Below are 6,000 nucleotides of genomic sequence, written 5' to 3' on the forward strand. Positions count from 1 at the left end.
TATCCAGCCCCATCACTTAATGGCAAACAGATGGGGAAAAAGTGGAAGCAGTTACAGATTTTTTTCTTAGACTCCAAAATCACTGTGGATGGTGACTGCAGCCATGAAATTAAAAGACTCTTGCTCCTTGGAAGGAAAGCTGTGACAAACCTAGACAGCATATTAAGAAGCAGAGATACCACTTTGCCAACAAAGTTCCATATAGTCAAAGCTATGATTTTTCTAATAGTCATGTACAGATGTGAGAGTTGGATCATAAAGAAGGTTGAGCACAGAAGAACTGATGCTTTCAAATTGCATTGCTGGAGAAGACGCTGGAGAGTCCTTTGGACTGCAAGGAGATTGAACCAGTCAATCTTAAAGGAAATCAACCCTGAATATTCACTGGAAGGACTGATGCTGAAGCTGAAGCTCTGATACCTTGACCAACATCTTTTGGCCATAACTATGATGTATTTTCATTGGAAAAGACCCTGATGCTGGGAAAGATTGAGGGCAGGAGGAGAAGAGGGCGACAGAGGATAAAATAGTTGGATGGCAACACCAGCTCAATGGACATGAGTTTGAGCAAACTCTGGGAGATAGTGAAGGACAGGGAAGCCTGGTGTGCTGCAGCTTAAGGCTGCAACTCTCATAAACAGTTGGACACAACTTAGCAACCAAACATCAACAATATAGAATATTAGTGGGCCAAAAGGGAAAGGATAAATGTGTACATATAGCTGATTCACTTCATTGTACAGCAGAAGCTAACACATCATTGTAAAACAATTGAACTCCAACAGGAAAAAATAAAAAGAAAGAAAGAAAGAATATTAGTGGGGCAATTGGGAGAATCTAATAAAATCTATGGAGTGGTAATAGTATTATATCAGTGTTAAAATCCTGATTTTGATCATTGTAAAGTGGATATATAAGAAAAGGATTTTGTTTTTATACACCCTAAACACTTAAGGGGGAAAGATATCACGTCAGCAATAGCTCTCAAATGAGAAAACTGGGAAAACATAAAGAAAATGTGATAAAATATTAATATTTGAGAAATGTGAATGAAGAAGGTTCAGAAATTTTGGGTATTGTTTTTGCAATCTTTCTGTAAGTACAAATTTTTGTCAAAATAAAAAGTGAAAAAAAATTGAATGTAAGTAAATACCTAAGGAATTCTGATCTTGAAATCATTATAATTTAAGCTCCTCATGGTATAAATATTGAGATTCTACAATAGTTAATTTCAGAAGAATAAACCATGGGTTGTTCCTGATATAGAATAAATATGAAGCTATGAGATCAAATTTGCCTGAGAAAATTTTAAAACATACACAATATTAAAATCATTTCTCACCTTTATTTCTCCATCAAGTTCTGAAATATGAAATGTCAAAAAAGTTTGGCAAATTAAATATTTGACTTGCTAGCCTATTGATTCAGAGAAGGCAATGGCACCCCACTCCAGTACTCTTGCCTGGAAAATCCCATGGACGGAGGAGCCTGGTAGGCTGCAGTCCATGGGATCGCAAAGAGTTGGACACGACTGAGCGACTTCAGTTTCACTTTTCACTTTCATGCATTGGAGAAGGAAATGGCAACCCACTCCAGTGTTCTTGCCTGGAGAATCCCAGGGATGGAGGAGCCTGGTGGGCTGCCGTCTATGGGGTCGCACAGAGTCGGACACAACTGAAGCGACTTAGCAGCAGTAGCAGCAGCAGCCTATTGATTTCAGATATTTAGGATTTATAGTTAAGTTGTATTCTCATATCTGCTTATGTTAAAACACACTGGAAATTTCTTTATGTGAACAAATAACACAGTTCAGTGATGCCTATTTAATATGTCTGAAAGAAAAGGATGTAGTGTGGAGAAAAAAACATTTCTTAGAGAATCAAGAAACATTCTATATAACTAGTTAAGTAATTTTGTGATTTTGAACAAGTTGCCTGACCTAAAAAATATGCAGATTGGAGTGTTATGGTAGCAAAACTGGGCTCTCACTATGAATTGACATTTTATTTGAACATTTATATAATCTCTAAGTTCCCTTTAAGTATCAACATTCTAACACTTAGAATATATCACATTTATTTTAAATTGTTATAGAAATGTATCGCTGTGGCGAAACAACTTTTGGCCATAGCTATGATGTACTGATGCTACTGCTGCAGTGGGAACTCTACCGTGAAGCAGGAAATGAAGAGAAGACTTGCCTCTGTATTCCAACACAGAGATGCATGGCCTCCCCTCTGAGTGCCCACACACTCGCTTTGTAAATGCATTGTCTTCCTCTTTCTGAAAGCCTACTTCCAGACAACTTTCCCAAACTGACCACCCAGCCTCCAGTTGCAATCCTTTCATTCTGTGCCCCAGAGACCACCCTGGAGGCCCATTCTGTCTAATATCTCTGCATTTGTTTCAGTGTTCTGCACCTGATGTGGCAGCTGGGTCCTGGACCTTCCTGAAGCCAGGTATCCAACCTCTAGGCCCAGGGTGATCTGCTCACACTGAACGCTCACGTGGTACACAGGAAGTACTGTGTGCTGACTAATTCAGGAAAGTAAACGAAACCACTGTAAGTAAATCAACACAGCATTTTCGGAAACAGAAGCTGAAAGAAAATGGCTGTAACCTTGCAGAAAAGCTCCAGCCTTCACTAAAATCTAAGGGGGAAACCTAGGTCAAGGAGAAAGAAATTTGCCTCTCATTCTCATTTCAACCCATATTCCATCAAGTCTGTTAAGTGGATATTTCAGGCATAGCTCTGTCCGTGGCTAGCTTGGAACTTGCCTAATTAGTGAGCTTGCCTTCCATTTTAGGTTCTGGAGTTCTAGAACCAAGTAGAAAGAATTTCCTACTTCTTGTGGTCCTGCAACCATGGCTTGTTATACTCCAGTCTCATTTGCTTACTCTCATTTCCAACATGCCTGGGTGTTCACATTTCTTTAAGTTTGCATATTCTGTTTGAAATGCTGTTACCCCTAGTCCCCATACCAAATTCATCCTTCCCTGAAAATGAACCTGAGCAATCATCTCTCCCAGGGAGTCTTGGGCACACTCCTAAACTCCTCCTACATTTTGTGCACAGGACTGTTCCATTATAGAAAAGATTATATTGTATTGCTGTGTATATTGCTGTGACTGTCCTCATGCTACTCTACAAATACCACATCAGTTATCCTTGTGTCTCCTGTGCTTAGCACATGCCTAGCTCCTGGTCTGTTGCAAGGTAGGATTGAGGAAGGTGAACAGACTTCACATGCTAGTCTGAAGCCCCCTGGACAGTCAAAAATCAATCTGAAGTCGTAAGAAGCTAAAGACCAACAGAGTGAGGTTTCCAGTGTGTGCCTCTTGTCCATTACCAAGTGTGAGGTCACTTCGGTAGTAGTAGATGTGAAAGGTGAAAGGCTGGGCTTTGACTAATTCCTTGCTGGTTTAAATGTGTCAAATCCTTTTATTTCAAGGCTAAATACTCTTAATTGGCCCACAGAGGAAATCATGCTACAGTTCAGCCTCTGCTCTAATTTAACCACAGTTTCAAAACAGTGCAGATTCTAGTGGAGATTGAGAAAGCAAAACTTTGTTTAGCCAGCAGCTACGATTCTGTTTTGTTCAGTTCTGTTCCCTGGCAAGCATATCTGATATTTCTTATCTCCCAAGGGAGTTCCTTAAGGGCAAGACTGTTTGCAGGACAAATACATTCCTTCTATTATCCCCCCACACCCCCACCTCCCACCCTTACCAGGCATAGTACCTGGCCCTGCTGCTGCTGCTAAGTCGCTTCAGTCATGTCCAACTCTGTGCAACCCCACAGACGGCAGCCTACTAGGCTCTGCCATCCCTGGGATTCTCCAGGCAAGAACACTGGAGTGGGTTGCCATTTCCTTCTCCAATGCATGAAAGTGAAAGTGAAGTCACTCAGTCGTGTCTGACTCTCCGTGACCTCATGGACCGCAGCCTACCTTCGTCCATGGGACTTTCCAGGCCCTAGGATGTGCTTAACATCTGATTATTAAATGAATTCATTACAAAGTCTGATCTTTATTTTGAAATTCAAAGGTCAATAGCCCCTGAGATGCTTATAGAATCTATAGCCCTTTGCCCCATTCCCGTGTCTCATTATTAGGTGGATGAGTGTGGTTCTACAGAAATTTCCTTTCCATTCCCTGTATGATTCTTGCAGATCTTGGAAGGAGAAAGCTTTCATCTAGAGTTCCTTGTGGTAATCTGAACCCCAACGACTATAGTGGTTACAGAAAGCCAGGACCAAAGCTTGGCTATCACTTTCTGAGTCCATAATACTGCAGTTATTAGTTATGGGGCCCAAATTAGAAATCCTTGCAATATTGTTTTGTTTTCCAAGTCATCCAGATTTGGTACATGTCATATTATATTTATCAATATTCTTGTTTTGAATACTAAGGGAAAGCGTTAGTTGCTCAGTCATGTCCGACTCTTTGAGACTCCATGGACTGTAGCCTGCCAGGCTCCTCTGTCCATGGAATTCTCCAGGCAAGAACACTGGAGTGGGTAGCCATTCCCTTCTCCAGGGGATCTTCCTGACCAAGGGATCAAACCCAGGTTTCTCACACTGCAGGTAGATTCTTTACTGTCTGAGTCACCAGGGAAGCCCATTGAATACTAAGGATAAGTTTATTTGGGGGAATCCTGAGGATCACAGTGCTCTTCCTGCTCTTTTAAAACAACTAATCTATGCAGCTCTTAGCAATGTCTATCTTTTACCTCTTTTTTTTTTGTATAATAAAGTTTCATTAAAGTATAAAGGAGATAGAGAAAGCTTCTGACATAGGCATCAGAAGGGGGTAGAAAGAGTACCCCTATCTTTTACCTCTTGAAACACAGGTTCTGAACATGTCCTGTGTCCTTGACTCTGAGCTGGGTGTTAAGATTAATCACAGTCCTTCTGTTTAGTGTCTCTGAGGAGTCACTAACTTTACTTTTGAAAATTTCTCAAATTAAGAAGATCTGCATCTCCCAGTTGCCTTTTAGAATAGTTCTAGCTGTTGGTTCTCTGCTCACTTTAAAATTACAAGACCAATCTTCTAAAAACCAGATCAAGTAGGAAATCTTCCAGTTTCATTTCACATAAATGGCTCTGGTCATCGGTAATGGCCAGACAGAGAAGTTCAAGTTCTGAAGCAATTTAAGCACATGAAAACCATGACCCATCAAATAATTGGAACCCAGTTAACTGAAACTCTTTCTGGGCAGATTGCCTTTTAAAGGCCACTAGAATCTTGCTTATAATTTTACTACCTGCAGTAAACATTTGCAAAAGCTTCAGGAAAGTTTACAGTCTACTAGAGAGATACACAGAGACTCCTAAGAAGATACCTTAGCCCACATAATATGGTTCAGTTCTCTGCTTTCAAGCCAAATTAAAATGTCACCAATCTTACCTTTAAGCAGGCACTTTTCCTCTCACCTTTAGACAGAATTGGTGATTATCAATGAAGCGCCAAAACAAGACTGGTAACACAGATGTCAGGGCTATTTGTGTAAAAGGAGAAGTGAAGGGGGAATAAATGTGATCACACTCTGACGACAGGAAGCCCAGATGAGGAGAGGGAGGAAGTGAGGCTGGGCCCACCCTCTTTAACCACAGAAATGCAATCCTTCCCCTGTGGCTTTTCAGACACCTATCTCACAACTCACCCAAATATCTACACCAGTTTCCATGAAAAACAGGAAAACTCGAAGACCAAGTTGATTCAGGCAGGAATCTGTGAGAATTGGTGGGTTGTGGAGTGATCTGACATTGATTTTTGCCTAGAAAAGGACAACGTTTCTTAATCAAAATGACATCTCAGAATTACCTGTGGATCTGATCAAGAATAAATATACCTGACCCCACCATACTGATTCAGTCCCAGTTAGGTAGATAGACAGGAATGGAACCCAAGAATCAATATTTTGAGAAGTTTCTAGGAATGAAAATTAGGAATGTCTCCTAAGCCACTTCACCTTCTCCTCATTCTTCCTCTGGCCACC

At 40.8% G+C, this 6,000-nt stretch overlaps 1 protein-coding gene across 3 annotated transcripts in view; it reads right to left on the reverse strand.

Annotated features, from left to right (window-relative positions):
• CD53 (CD53 molecule) overlaps window positions 1–5,553 on the reverse strand; it is a 38,858-nt gene extending 33,305 nt beyond the window's left edge. For all 3 annotated transcript variants that reach the window (XM_070785948.1, XM_070785949.1, XM_019956872.2), the window contains exon 1: window positions 5,409–5,553. The gene's annotated coding sequence lies outside the window, so the exon portion shown is untranslated. The remainder of the gene's footprint in view (window positions 1–5,408) is intronic.
• Window positions 5,554–6,000: the final 447 nt, after the last annotated feature.

The sequence above is a fragment of the Bos indicus genome, chromosome 3 (assembly GCF_029378745.1).
Source record: "Bos indicus isolate NIAB-ARS_2022 breed Sahiwal x Tharparkar chromosome 3, NIAB-ARS_B.indTharparkar_mat_pri_1.0, whole genome shotgun sequence".
In the NCBI taxonomy this organism is placed as follows: Eukaryota; Metazoa; Chordata; class Mammalia; order Artiodactyla; family Bovidae; genus Bos; species Bos indicus.